The sequence below is a fragment of the Scardinius erythrophthalmus genome (genome assembly GCF_964197995.2).
Source record: "Scardinius erythrophthalmus genome assembly, chromosome: 13".
Taxonomy (NCBI): domain Eukaryota; kingdom Metazoa; phylum Chordata; class Actinopteri; order Cypriniformes; family Leuciscidae; genus Scardinius; species Scardinius erythrophthalmus.
The window spans coordinates 14705519-14721574 of NC_138233.1; the positions used below are offsets into that span (position 1 = coordinate 14705519).

General features: G+C 36.4%; 1 protein-coding gene across 4 annotated transcripts in view; it reads left to right on the plus strand.

Moving 5' to 3' along the window:
* elf1 (E74-like ETS transcription factor 1) overlaps positions 1 to 16056 on the plus strand; it is a 44667-nt gene that overhangs the window by 11562 nt on the left and 17049 nt on the right. The window contains exon 1 of one of the 4 annotated variants that reach the window (XM_081383106.1): positions 1847 to 2179. The exons of 1 other annotated variant lie outside the window; for it this stretch is intronic. The gene's annotated coding sequence lies outside the window, so the exon portion shown is untranslated. Of the gene's footprint in view, positions 1 to 1846; positions 2180 to 14375; positions 14439 to 16056 lie in introns of those variants that run through there. 2 more of the 4 variants (XM_081383110.1, XM_081383108.1) reach the window with 2 other exon arrangements.

Sequence of the window (16056 nt, forward strand, 5' to 3'; positions counted from 1 at the left end):
GCTGCGAAAATATTCTTTTTTTTTTTTTTTTGTAATGTATACATATACATTTAATTAGTAGATAATGACCATAATACTGGATTGGACAGTTTATCAGCTGATACTGAGATTAAATATAAAAAAAATATTTCAATAGACAATTTTACTCTTATCTTTTTGTTGGTGCCACTGCCATTTTTAACAAAACACTAATATTATATGCAAATGTCATCTCTTTGTGCATTTATTGCAGTGATGTGTAGCCTGTTGGACTTGTTTGATGTGTCCCGCTTGGTGTCACAGACGGTTTATATATCATTGTTGGCACAGAGGGACAGGTGCTCGCCACGTGTTTACACATTTTCCATCACATGCTTGATGCTGAATTGAACATAATAGGCCCCCCAGCAATCTAAGCCAAGGTATTTATTTTTCTCCCTTTTCTTACCTTTTTTTTGCTTCCTTGTAATCCTCTTTTATCTGTAAAGGACAGCGTGTATGCAATATATAATGTACTGGCTTCATTTCTTAAGCAAGTTGACAACACACCCATGAGACTGAAGGTTACCCAAAAGGCCTGACTGCTTTTTTTCTTTTTCTTACTCCCCAACCGTTCATTGGTACAGTTAAGGTTTTTTCAGAAAGAGACAAGTAGTTGCTCGTAAGCCCTAACTTAACCGCTGCTGTAGTTGGCAAAGTGTCAATTAAATTACTATTTGTCTCTTTGCATTCACTGTCTCATTTACCTACTCGTCTAAATGGTGTGTTAACAAAAACCAACTACGTTTCAGTGCTTTTCACTGAGCCATGCCACAGACCCTGGCTTCCTGTTTGTCAGCTGGATTGTCACAGATAAAAATGCTCAACAAAGGCTATGACTGCATATTCACAAAGATAGAGTGAAGAAACCTAAAGGCAGAATGGGCATATTGACATTAATTTGATATATTGGTCAATTCTATTGGGTGTTTGGCACAGAGAATTCACCCTTGTGTCGTCCCAAACCTGTGAGACTTATTTTTCAATATTTTGACATATTTTTAAAAATGCCTCAATGTTATTTATTCCAATCCAATGCTGGTTTGGACTCCACTGGAGTTTTATTGTGGACAAAAACAGTTCAAAAACATTTGGAACAACATTGAGAGTGAGTAAATGATGACAGAATTAGCATTTTTGGGTGAACTATCCCTTGAATGTTGAAATATTGGAATATAGCCGAAGCAAGCAGCAGAGTCACAATTCTGTACTTTCCCTTTGGCTGGGATAACGTAGTGACGTAGAAACCAGTGGTAGGGCCTCTGACGAATTGAAAGTGTTTCTTTTGGCTGTTCTTTTCAACGGTGAAACCCGGTGGGGCAGCTCTTCCAGTTTTATAATGGATGGCTTCTTTCATGCCTCATATCAAACATAAAGCCTGCTTTATGAGGTGTCATATGACCTGCAGGGCCACTCCCATTTCACCTTCTCAAATAAAAGATCTGGCAGCACTCAAAACAAGAACTACAGAGAGATCTAGTCAGTTGATATACATTTTGGCCTTCGCTCTCCTTGAAACATCTAATTTTAAAAGGCATTTCATCTGGGTAGAAATCCCCGCGCCTGCTTTACTCCTGCCACGTCTACGTCGAGTTGATGAAAACCTTTACACAGTCTTGTGTTACCCGTCTCGCATAGCTCAAGGTGTAGTCTGGTTGTTACTTTGTCCAGGTTCCCCCTCCCCCACTGCCCTCCCCATCCAATCCAAACCACAGCCTGAGCTCACCTGAAGTCATTTGCATATTAGGTCTGCCCTTGAATCTGATTGGTTCCAAGCGGAAGTTCTGTTTTACAGCCTGTCTGTCAGTGGTTACTCAGGGGATGAGTCACAGTGAGAGAGAGCTTTGCTTTGCAGTACTTCTCTTTTTTAAAGATTTCAACGCGCAACCATTGCCCTCCCCTACAACGTTCTCATTTTCGTTCTCTCTACCACTGAAGTGAGTGGGAGAGGCAGAGGGCAGGTCAGTGTTCAACACCTTGAACATGCCATTCGATTCGCTTTAGACACACCCTTGGATTATTTATTTTTTTACTTCTGTCAATGTAATCTCTCTCTTTTTTCAAATAATACATTTTTTATCTGAGTTTTTTTCTCCAACATTTTCATGTATGTTTATTTCCATAACCATGGAGTTTGACATGAAACCCCTGAATGTATAAGGTTAGTGACCATTTTATATCTTTATGACGTAATATTATGCTGTTGTATATCTGTTAGCGCCAAGTATCTGTTGTCTGCATTCTTCAATTTGTAAGCATTATTCATCTTTTTTCCATGTACCTGTATGCAATATATATTGTGTTTGTTATGAAATGACATTTTATGATTTTAGGTCAACATTTAAACACAGTTATATATATATATATATATATATATATATATATATATATATATATATATATATATATATATATATATATATATATATATATATATATATTACGATGCAGCTAAGCAATCAATAATCTGTGTGTTTAGTCTACATTTAATAATCAACTATTGGTAGAATGATTGACAATTTTATTATAAATCGCTGCAGACGTGTGTAAAAACGTGTGTTTGGTACCGTTTTCCCTACACGACCATTTTGCAGTTGTACAAATCTAACGAAATGTATTTATGATATAGTGTGCGGTATTTATAAGTTTATAGTCACATGTTTTGCAAAGTATCATTGCCTTATATGGGTACCGAGAGTGAGGTAGGCTATCGTGTTTTGTAAGCCTGTTGACCAAGCCCATACGATGGTTAGAGTGGGTTACAGTGTCAAAATAAACTTTTCAATTACATCTTTGCCTGTTTTAGCTATATGCTTACAAAGTTGACAACTTTGCACAGTGCACCAATGTACCTTTTGTTCACGTAACTGATGGTTTTGCTTTTGCTGTTGTAGTTTGTCATTGATTCCATTACGTGGGCTTGTAGATTTCAGTTTGATTTTAGACTGGCTTATCAGGCCTCATCATTGCCATGAAACCTGGTCTGAATGTTGCTCATCCTGTTGTGCTAAGAAACCACAGTAACTCAGGAGAGAGGAGAGTGACAAACAAATCTACTTATTGTACCCGAGCACCTCTTTTTTGCTCTTTCTCTTTTTGTAAGATATAACCCTCGCAGAACGTCATTTTGCCTGAGTTCACCACGTGTAATTATGCCTGACACCATACTTACTATAGTAACTTGTGTCATCATCTCCATGGTATGTGCTGAGACTAGCTTGTAAGTAGCAGGGTAATCAGTCTGCTAGAGAAAACAGTAATTTTTTTGACACAATTATATTCAAGCATGTGGCCAAAAGTGATGTTGAAAGAGTTTTTAGCAAATTAAGTTACAGACAGTCACATGGGCAGCAGCTTTAGGCCAATGTCATTGCTTGTACCTTTCATGTCTCATGAATATTCATGTTTCGGTAATATTCCTAATTACATGTTAGGTTTACATTCAGGTCTTTTATAGATATCTAACTAATATCACATTGAGCTTCTTATATGCAATATTGTTAATGTAAAATATTACAATACAATTACATTCGATTCACTTCAGTCAGATTCACATATGAAAGCAGTTTGGTGGAGGTCAGAAAATGTGGACTTCTAGGGAATTTTCCCCCATCCAACACACCCTGTGTCATATGACCTCGGGTGTCCAGGGCAATATCAGATTTTACTTTAATGGCTCTGTTATCTTGTCAGACCCCCTGTTAGGCAGGAGATACCAACACCACTGAAACTATTATGCCCCCCACCCGGCTGTCCCTGATTTGTATTGTAAATGAGCCAGGGCACCTGGAGTTGGCCAGTAGTCAAACACAGGCCCCTTTGCTGTGGATTGCTTTGTTTGGGGCTTCTCTTCAGGTCTGAGTTTCTGTCACAGTTGGCAGTGAGGCCGGTAGTGTCAGGTTGGCTCTTCACATAAAAAAAGCGTCAACAAGTCCCTGCCTGTAATTGGATCATTAGGTCCTGCTGAGCAGGAGGGTTGGACCAAACTGCTCTAGCTGGTCTAGCATGGAGAACAGAAGAGGGTTGGACCTGAGAAAGAATATTTGTCCTCTTCCTGTCACAGCATTGTGTGGCGTGGATTATCTTGATATTGAAGAAAAATGCGATATGTGATAACTCGTTAAATAATGCAATATTCAATATGCGATATGATAATTCTTTGTGTAAAATGAAAAAGTGTGTAAAATGATTTCCAGGAGTTTCTATTATTTAAAAACTGAAAATGATATAACTAACGTCTCACATTCTTTTTGTGAGAAAACATCCCTACAGCTTCTAAAAGTGAACACCAGTGTTTTACTGTAGCATTACATACAAAGCAAGTGTTATTTTAATATTAGTGTAAACCAGGGGGTTTAAGGTAGACCTACATTAGGTTTATTTAACAACAGAAATTGAATAATCAAATGTAAAAATAAAACACAACTTAGTCTTCACGGCATGAATTAAATATATTCTGATTCGTATTAAAGCTACAAAAGTTATTCAGTCAAGAGCAGTGTGTGATTTTTCTCTGTCTTTTACACTGTTGCCATGGGTTGTTTTTTAGTCTGCTGGTTGAAAGGTTGCTTTCTGTGCGTGTGAATACTTCGCTTATTGCGCCTAATAACATTAAGCATCTCACAAGTATGTAACAGTCATGTGTCCAGTCTACTCTCTGCGTCAACCTATAACGTGGATTTTGTAATCTTTTGGAGTATTAAAAATCATGCATATCGTGGTATGTACGTTTGCGATATTTTGATATATCGTGCAGCCCTAGTGTGGATGGTATGAAAGCTGTTGTTGAGGCTTATATTGGAGATTACCTTTTCTTAGTATTTCAGTTCTTCGAAACTGTGCTTTGTCATTCCTCCAACTTTGATTGAGTTTTTGGAATTGTAGATTGAGGAACCAGTTTGGTAGCTAATTAGAGCTTTTGAGGACATCTGTCTTTTTTTCAATGTTTAAGAGTTCCTGTCATAGAGCATAAAGTCCTTAGAAAGATCTTAATCTTAGCTTTTGAAGGTAGTGCAGTCATTGTCATTGAGCTATTTGACGTAATACTCTAAGAAATGTTTAGAAAAGTTGAAACTGACTACAGTTTAAATAAATCTAATGTGACCATGACAACAGTTTGCAAAAAAACCCAAACTATTTATAAGTGAAAAGTTAAATGAGATCACCATATGAGATACCAATTGTGTCGCCATTGGGTATCTTTGAATTTTTACTGAAAGCAGTAGTGTTCTGCTGAAAAAGTCCAGGCAGTCATTCCTTTGTTGATATGTTGTTTACTGCTAGTGGAGATTTGCATCACATTTTCATACTGCTCTCCCCATTTCCATTGAGCAACACACATTCTCAGTGTCGAAACTTTCTGATTCCTAAAACAAGCTCAGACTGGCATGCCTAAATTCTCAGGTACCAGATACACTGGTAGAAGATTCACGATCACAGACTATTACATAATAACTTATTCAGTGTCAACTTGAAGAAAATGAGTGAATTTGTAGACCAGATAAATTATTTTAAATTTAATCCATACAAACAACTAGAGATAATGGGATTTTGTCCAAACATACACTACATCATGGTTTAGGAAAGAAAGCGGAACAAATGGTCAGTCAGTTTAACCAAGATAAACATACGTCCTCAGCATCATAAGGAAGAGTGGCCCGCAATTTCTTCTGGGAAATGCCCTTTTGTTGAAGAAGTTGACGACTCCCACCCACCTGCTACACCCGTTTTGGTTTTATCTCATGCTTTGGTGGGTGATGTTCCACTGAAACTGCCCACTGAATGGCTCTTTATGTTGTTTTGGAGTTGAGAACGTTCATTTACACCCTGTTCCCCATACCAGGTATATGTGGTATACCAGGTTTTTCTTTGCTTTTGAGTAATTATGTTAAAAAAATCCAACCAAATAGTATGCCTCAATAGTAAGAACAAGAACATTAATTGGTTAAGAAGGCATTTCTACAGAAACTTCTGTAAGTCAACTTTCAGATCCACGTAGCAGCTAAGTTTTGCAGTTTTGGTTGAAATTTTGTGAAGTTGTGATCACATTTTCTGTTGATCTGCAAATTTTCAGTTATTTCAATAGGAATCCAAGCTATCGGGAATTTTGTGTGAGGTTGAAAGTTTTACTCGCATGCATTCATTGTTTACCATCAGAAAACTTCTTGGTTTGAAAGTGATTTCAGTGTGAGCTGTGCTTCATACATCGCTACACTAATGACAATAGACAATGGATTTTTTTTTGCCTGTGAAATTTTGTAAATGTGACGACAACTTTAGAAAGACTAAATGTGTTTTTTGATAATCGAACGTGTCTTTTTATGCTTTTATGTCATTGAGTGTCAGAAATTGAAGATCACTTTCCACATTAACGTTGTTGTATCTCACCAGAGATGAGCTAGATATCACATGTTCGATGTCAGACCACTTCCCATGTAAACCACACTACTTAGTCTTTTTTGCTTAGAGTGTAATTACTAAATTAGTCACGAAAACATCACATTGCCAAGCTTCTCATGACAAAGTGCTAAAAAATAACCAAACGACCATACCCACCCAAAAAAACACACATTCAAAGGCTGTATTGAAATCAGTCTTATGAAACAGTGCATTGCAAACACTGTTTTCCAGAGCGCCTATCTTTTGTCAAAACAGTTGCAAGTTCCTCTTTTGATAGAAAGGCCTCTGTCTCTTTGTAACATGCTCTACTGCCACTCTTGAGTCCAGTCAGTCGCCTGGCATTCTCATTTAGGAGGAATGCTGTCAGCATTGCGCCATTCCAGACTCAAAGCAACATGGATGACATAGTCCCATTTGCACCGTGCAATAAAAAGGTTTACTGCTGACACCAGTTTAGTGTTGTGTACTAGTGTCTTGGATGCTTCGGCCCAGACATAGAGTTTGAATAGCTGTTTTCATCTAGAGATTTAGATGCACACAGATGAATGTGTGTGTTGCTAACAAGTACTTAAGAGATGAACCAGATGAGGACTAGTGGTTACCTTCCATAACTACAGTGCAGGGGCAGCCCCTGTGTCTAATATTCTAGTCTGCCTTGTAAACTTTGAATACACAGACATGTGACTGGTTATCGTCATGACAATGCATTGCTTTTCATTGGAACAGCTCAGGGCAGATACCAGCCTTGAAATGCAATTACATGCAATTCAGGCTCACAAAGACTCTGAAAACAAAAAGCTTCACAGTTTGAAAGTTGTGAATAGAATCGACCATTTCGCAAGCTCTAAAGCAACACGTGTGGTGAGCAGCTAAGCAAGTATCTAGCGTTTTAAAGAAACGCACGCAGGCTTTGAACAAGTTGTGGGCGGTTGTGTTTTACAGAACATTAAACCACAAGTCACAGCTCTAAAATGACATGCTAATGAAAATGTGTTAGTTTCTGATGGTTTAATTTGAGTTTTTACTGAGTTTTAAAATTAGGATGTATGGTTTTGATGTGAACTTGGGTTTGCATGTACAGCATCTTATCATCGTTGAATGATGCTAAATAAAAATGTTGGCTGTTGGAAATGTCCAAGTAAAGCTATATATATATATTTTTTTACTTTGTTACATTTTAGGTGCTTATGCTGTGCATTTTAGCTTCCAATTTAGAGTTTATTTAAAGGATAATATTAGTAGATTCTAACTAAATCTGTTTGTAGTAGAAGAGGAATGATTATATTAGTGTTTATTTATTTTTTCCTTTAGATGTACTTTTAAGCCTACAGACAACCTTTGGACAGTTCACCCAAAAATGAAAATGTTGTCATCATTTACTCACCCTCAAGTTGTTCCAAACCTATATGAATTTTCAATCTTCTGTTGAACACAAAAGAAGATATTTTAAAGAATGTTGGTAACCAAACAGTTGATAGTAGCCATTGACTTCTATAGTTGTTTGATTACCAACATTCTTTAAAATATCCTTCTTTTGTGTTCAACAGAAGAAAGAAACTCATGCAGGTTTGTAAAAACTTGAGGGTGAGTAAATGATGACAACATTTTGTCTATCCCTTTAAATGACATTGATATTTTGGTAACACTTTACAATAAGGTTCATTAGTTAACATTAGTTAATGTATTAACTAACATGAACTAACAATGAGCAATACATTTGTTACAGTAATCTTTGTTAATGTTAGTTAATAAAAATACAGCTGTTCATTGATTGTTCATGTTAGTTCACAGTGCATTAACTAATGTTAACAAATACAACTTTTGATTTTAATAACGTATTAGCAAATGTTGAAATTAATATGAACTAAGATTAATAAATGCTGAAGAAGTATTGTTCATTCTTAGTTCATGTTAACTAGGTAGTTAACTAATGTTAACTAATGAACCTTATTGTAAAGTGTTACTGATATTTTATTGGTTAAGGGTTTGTGGAAGCTGGTGGTGACATATAATTGTGTGTTTAATAGGTCCAAATGTGTCCAGTTTAAGAACACAGCACCCTCGGTTAGTATAGAAACATATTACATCACCCAGAGGAAAGTTTACTCACAAATTCTGTAGTTACATCACAACCTATGATGGGAATATTCTTTGTAAGCTAACTAAAATAATCCTTTAAAATAATGCATATGTGTTGAGAGTGGTTTGAAGGTGTTTACAGTAGTATCACATTGTAGCTGTGGAAAATTGAAATCCCAGAACAATGGAGACCCATGGAAACTCTACAGACCGGAGGCGGTTGTCATTTACCGCCCCCACCTCCAAAAAGTGTGTTTGCAGCATTACTTTAAAGTAAACCTGCACAATTAATTGTTAAAATATTGCGATCTCGATTCAAACACCCATTCGATTTTATTCCTGAATGATTCGGCTGTGTCTATTAAACCTTATAGACAAAATCTTATATATAACCTAACCTGACAAAATCATACCGAACATTCAAATCTGTGTTCGCGCTGCTGCTGATCCAGAGAGAGCAGTTGTCATGTATAGGAATTAAACAGCTTATCAAATAATTTCAACCACACAGTATCTTTATTTCTGTCAAAAATTAAAATGATCACAGATAGAAGTATGGATATAAATACTGATGTCTACGATAGCGATCAAAATAGACCAAATCCCCTTACAAGTAACATGGCGCTTAAAATAACGATTTTGTTATGCCACCAGGCGATGACAAGTGACTGTTAAAAAAACGTATTTGTCATTAAATCAAGAGATTCGTTCAAAAACGCTGATTCATCCAGTAATAAAACAAGTGAAGTCTTTATGATTGAGTCTTTGAATCATTCATTCAAAACAATAAAAAAAAATCATTCTAATTAATTAAAAGTTTTGAAATAGATGGCAGAAATTTATATTTTGTCAGAACCTCCAGCAATTTACATGTTATTTTATTTAGTTGTCTGTTCAGAATTGTGGGAGAATCGTGATCTCTGTTTAAAAAAAAAAAAAAAAAATGTGATTCACAATTTATCCAGAATGGTGCAGATCTATTTATATATATTCAACTGATATATTCATCAAGTAGTGCCTTTGAAAAACCTACATTATCACTGTTCAAACAGTTCAAACTTAGAACTATAAAATAAATTAAGTTCTGTATGGTCAGAAAAGCTCTATATATTTATTAGTTAAATTGAGATGATCTTTGCCATTTCACAGTAGTTATGGTATGAGGATACCAGTTGGTTGCAGTAAAAAACATACCTATGTTCATTGGTTTCTGTCACTTGTGTTGCAAACGTATTTGGAGTAATATTCAAAATAATAGATCAGATGTCAAGACATTACAAGAGAGATTATTTGATGTGCTATCAACAACACTAATCAATAGCCTTAAATTAGATAATTTTCTTCAGCAGACTGTATATCTGTAAATATATATAAATAGATTTATATAGATACATATATATACATATGCATACATATATATGTATATATATATAATATATATATATATATATATATATATATATATATATATATATATATATATATATATATATATATATATATATACACACATATACATACATATACATACATATAAATACACACACACACACATATATATATACAAAAACATGGTATATTAATATATTATTATCATATCTTGGTTGGTTCATTTTTACCCATTGTATCTGTGTCATATCCCTCAACATGCTATAGGTCACCTCACAGTCGGTTTCTTAGCAACAACCACTCCTTGTTTACATTTTCATTGTGAGTCTCATTTAGTGTTAACAATCCTCAAGAGATATTATGTCTATTGCATACGCACAAATTAGTGCCTTGTTATTGGTACCTTGCAGTGAGCCCAAATGCTTTACTATCAGATTCTGCTGATTTGATGGATAACTGTGTTTTTACTAACTGTATTTCACTCACTCGTTTGTTTTGTAGTTCTCGCCTCACTTCAGGATATTGTCACTATCTGTATAAGTAGATTTGAGATGATGACTACTTTTTAAGCTCCCTCGTTTATGGCCTCGCATATTATTGTTGGCTTTTCTCATCTTGTTGCTATCATGTGCAAACGATGGCACTACAAAGGCCAGTGTTCCTTCTCAAATATTGACCCGAATTAAAACCTACCACCAGCATCTGCATACCGCCTCCTCACGAACCGACAAACAACGACAACAAAATGGCTATGTGTAATCTCTCTCCCATCACTGATCTCTGAAAGTCATTACCTACTACAGCTATTCTTCTTTACTCCAGTCCTCTCTCGTCTCTTGTATTGAGAGATTTGAATGGGGGAAGGGGAGCGTTATTTTATAGTGGTGTGTTTTATTGCGGTGGTGTTTGCTTTGCGCTGTTTTTCTCTGCAGGTTACACAGGTGATGCCTGGGCCAACATTCACATCAGCTCATTCAAATATGTCCAGCAGTAAATGACGTATCATGATGAATCATATCAAGAGTATATGCCTTCTGTGCTATTAAGAAAATTGTTGATACACATACTAGATTTCATAATGTTATTCTGGTTCAGGTGTCTTTTGCTACAGTAGCTGCAGAGTTGGTTCATGGGTAATAATTAAATAATTATGCAATTAGGCTGCAGTTAGTTGTTGGTAAAAAGAAAGGTCTTCCTGTACACCTTTCCCATGGGGTTGTATTAACCAGGATGGATCTGAAAGCTGTCTAAACATATCACTTGCAGTATTGTGGACTCTGCCTTTCACAGAATAATATCACCACGTTCAGATTAAATGGACTCATGGACAATACCACAACATGTTGGTAAGAGCTTATAGTATATTCTGTAGTTTAATAAACCCGTGCTATTTTGGAGATAAAAGATGAAGCGGCTGGTTGGATTATGCGTTTAATTTCATCCCTGGGTATATTCCGGGTCTCTCTTCATAATTAAGAGTCGGTCTCAGTACCATCTTATCATGCTTATTACTGAATAAAGATGGACTTTTTTTTATTTAGTCTGCAGATTTATACCATGTAACTGATATGTAATCACTTAATGGAAATGTAAGTGACCTCTTTTCATGTTGCACCTCCTCTTCCATATTGTCACAGTCAAGGCCGCATGACGTGACTAGAAGAGAACTACACCACATATTGCACACGGCCCCTGCAGCTCTACAGGGCCAAAGGCAAACCTTACATAACTTATGATAAATGGCATGAATGTCAGTTATTTTGGGCCAGTTGTGTCAGCTATAAAGTATTTTATGATGCATTATAATCGAGGAGTGCCAGCCTCGCAGCAAGGAGTGTATGACTTAGTTTTAGAGCATGATGGTTTTATCAATGTCTGCTGGACTCATAAATACAAAGACAGATATGGGTTGCTGCAATTACTTTCTAATTTGGGTATAGTCAGGAAAATGACGGCAGTTTTTTGGCGGGAATTTTGTCAGCTTGATTTTTTTTCTATCTGTCTAGATGTCTATCTGTCTGTCTGTCAAAAAAACAACAACAGACAAATAAAATATCTACATTGCACTAACCAGGTTCAGTTTAGATAGATTTGGATGAAGGTATAAATGCACGTTTTACATTTCAAAATATTTTGAAGGGTCTAGAACAATGACAATGACAACAATGATTCAGTTTGTAGACTGTGCATACAAATGCAGCTTTTGCCCATGTGGACATCTCATGAAGTTTATGTCTAGACCTGTTTGGAATGCTCTTTGCATTTAACAGCCAGCTTCAGTTTCGTTGTACCCCCAGCTTGTAGATTTTTAGCTGATTTCAGGCATGAGTTGTGTTTCTCATGCATGCTTTTTTTTTTCACAAGGCCTCAAGCATACAGAAAGGAACTTCAAACAGTTAGTTTCTCTTTTAGTGACAGTGAACTAAAATGTGAACTTTGAATTTTACTGCTTTACGGCTAGCGAAAACCCTGTGATGTCTATGGTCTTATCAACTGTAGAATGCAAGCTGTGTCATCACTGGCTCTTTAGGGTTCCTAGAATTTAATTTTGTAGCATGCAAGTGCAAGGCAGACATGTTTTTCTGCTGTATTCAGGGTGCATTTTTCCCCTCCTTGTGCAGACATATGCTGTGACATGTTGGTATTGGTATGAGTGTAAACACATCGGGGATGGGTGAGTCAAGATGGCGGGGGTGGCGCTATTTCTCAACAGTACATATGTCGCCATAGACGAAAGCATGTTAAATACTGCCCCAGGACAGCTAGAACGTCCCCAAACGCCTTTGATTTCTTCCAGGTTCCATGGTAGAACCAAACAGGCGTTGAATTCAATGCATTTTGAAGTTAGTTGAATTTTATTTACTCAAGTGTGAGATAGATGTTCTAGATATCTTTGCAGAAACTAAATAATAAGCAGAATAAAACAATGCAAGTGTCACACAGTGTGTCATAGATAACAGATTCTAAACATGGTCAGATGATTGTGAGTGAGAGGGAGGTGCAAACACTTGGCTTAGGAGTTTGAAGTCAGTATCAGGCTGAAAGCCCTGAGCTTCTCCAGTCTTGTCATGCTCTGAATTGTTTCTGCATAGAAGCCAAAACATCTAGTCATTGTACTGAAATATCTGAAATGTTTTTCAAATTTCCTATGCCGCTGGAAACAGCGCAGAATGCAGTTCAAAAGATTTCAACAATTAGATGCTGGAAGGTTCTTCAAGCAGCACGTCAAAATGAAACCGTTGTATAGTTACAATACATTCAATCAATACACTGGGAAAATTATATCTTATGGTAAAATAAAAAATAAAAATCCTTAGTAGCCTATGTGTTTGTACAGCTGATATTGGATATTTTTATTTATTTATCTGTATTTATGTAGCAAATTTTTAATTTTTAATTTTAAGACCAGCACATCATTTAAGACCTATTAATGCCACTATGCCATTTTGCAGATACTGGCAGTTGTAGGATAACTTTTACCTTTTGGGCCTTAAAGTTTGAAGTACAACAATAACTTTTGTCTTTTTTAGCCCCTGTAGCAATTTCCTGTCCTGTTTTCACAAGTCTGACGTGTCTTCCTATCTGTGGTGTGCGGCCTGTTGCCACATAGTAGAAACAGATCACGGGGAAGAACATTTTTAACATTATGTAGCACACACCATGTGCTTTTAAGAAGTCCATCAGTTGGGTTCAGCTCGCTGCTGGTAAGATATAATCTGCTTACATTTTTAAACATCAGCCCTTTTCTTGCCCATCAGCATCTGTACCAATGCCTGACGACACTGCATCCACGTAGAGGAAATAGCTAAGCGATTAGTCGCAGATGAACCCAGAGACTGAGAGTAAGAGATGTGAGAGAGGAAGTGAGTAAGGGTGCACCAAGTTCTGTTCCTCATGTTGTTTTCTCAGTAATTAACCCCAGTCTGCGACACTCATGCTATATGGAATTGAGTCTATAAAACAATTGGTTTCTAATCGAGAATATATATAATTTTAAATCATGAGATTTGTGTTTGTGAGCTCGGTCTTGATGGTTTTAGTTTGTAATACATTGTTTGATTGTGCGTGTGGTGGTATCAGCTCTTTGGGATGATATCTGAGATAAGTGAAGCTTTTTGAAGGTGTCTGAAGATGTTTTTTTTTTAGAATTCGGAGAACCAGACTTGTTTTGTTCTTCTCAGAAACAAACCGCTGAAGGGTGGCATGATCTTATGGTGATGAAGACGGGGGTTCAGTGTAAAAGTAGTTACCCTTTAAAAAAAAAAGAAAAATAATTCAATAAATGTGAATTGATGAGTAGACCGTGTGCCATGCTGTTATTGTTAAAGCATAATGTTTTATTCCAATAGTGGTTACCAACTAAATATAAATATATTGCAGTCAAACATGTCAAAAACACAAAAAAGTGAGAAATACGGAATCTAAGAGGAAGGGGAAGAAGTTTCCACTCTCAAAATGAGAGAGAAGTGTTCGCTTGTTTGTGGTCTAACAGTCAGGAAGTAGCAGAAACCGACTGCTCAGTGATGCATTTCCTGTCACTGCACGATTCACAGGTCAGTTGTGGCTGTTCTTTTTCCTTTTGCATTTAAATGTGTTTAGTTTAGGGTTCCTTTACCATGGCTTAAAGTTTGACCAACTGAAAGCTCATTTCATAGTGTAGGTTGTATCATTTTTGGTAGTAAACAAAGTTGACATTTTTATAAAATGCAATTTGAATCATCTTAAAATTGTTTGAAAAATCATGAATGGGTGGATGTTCTCTCTCATCTCCTCAAACAAGTTTCCATCTGGGAGAGATCAACACAACTGATGTTAACCAAGCGTCTTTAGACCCTGCTGAGTTTAGTGGCAGGGATTTTGCCTTCACCTGGCCTCAGTCTCTCCTCCCCGGCCTTTAATGTTTGGAGAGCTGAGCTCCAGGCTCAAAGATAACAGCTCCTGTCTCAGGTGGGTGTGGGCCCCTTGACTTTTTCTAGCACCTTGAGGGGGAGTGGAAAAGTACAAGACTTGAGAGATCAGATTAAATTTGCTTCATCTCCTGCAAAGCTAGCAGAAGGTAAAGCCTGTCTTCTCTCTTTCGGTTTTAGCATAGCAGAAGTGGCGCTTCTCGAAGCAACGTGTTTGTCTCTCTCTCCGCTTCTTTTTTTCGTCATTCCCTTTCCCTCACAAAGATTGCTCAAGTTTTTATAATGTCCTTTTTTTTTAAATCTTACCTGGTTTTATGCTTTTATCCTCAAAACACGTTTTGGGTCTGTATTAGAAACGCACTGTGAAATGTCGACTTCTGTGCCGTGTTGTTGTAGGCTGATGTGGCCATGGGAGTTGCTTGTATGCTCTTCTCATTAATTGCCGTCTCTCTTGTTCTGTTGAATTAGCAAACATTCGCCTCACAGGCCCTTGACCTTTCTCCCTGATGTATAATATACTCTTCTCCACTTCTGTGACCAACAAAAGGGGTGTGTGATGCTGATGCTTTCACATCACTTTTAGAAGAAGAGAAAGCCAGCCTTTCGCATCAATGTCGGCATATCAAATACCAGTGCTGACACTAAAAAAGAAATGTACATATAGTTTTTCTGCAGTACTCAGTATGGTACCTTCGCTATTTTTACTGACGTGGCTGCTTTCAGACGTGCATATTCGGATGCGCGTGCATAATTGCATGCAAACTGCGGCCGAGTGCATGAACAGGCACATGGGCTTTTTGATCATAATGCTCATCTTTATGAGCTATACATATATACATAGTCAGTTTTGTCTTATCTTATTGTCAACAAGTGGGACAATAAATTTGAAAATATGTCAACAATCTAACTGTCTATTCATTAATTAACATATATTGTTGATATAAATCAAACAATAATTTTGATAAAAAGAAGACACAAATCACTGGTTCAATTATTTAAATCATTTAATTACATATTGCATTGTTATTTAATTGGCAATTTAATTTGTTATATTTAAAGTACCATTCAAATGTGATTTTTAAAAATATTATTATTTTTATTCAGCAATGACATTTATAATGTTACAAAATTAATTTATATTTCAAATAAAATGCTGTTCTTTTAGGAGGCACAACTGTTTTCAACATGAATAATAATAAGAAATGTTTCCTGAGCACCAAATAAGCATGTTATGATTTCTGAAGGATCATGTGTCAATCAATAC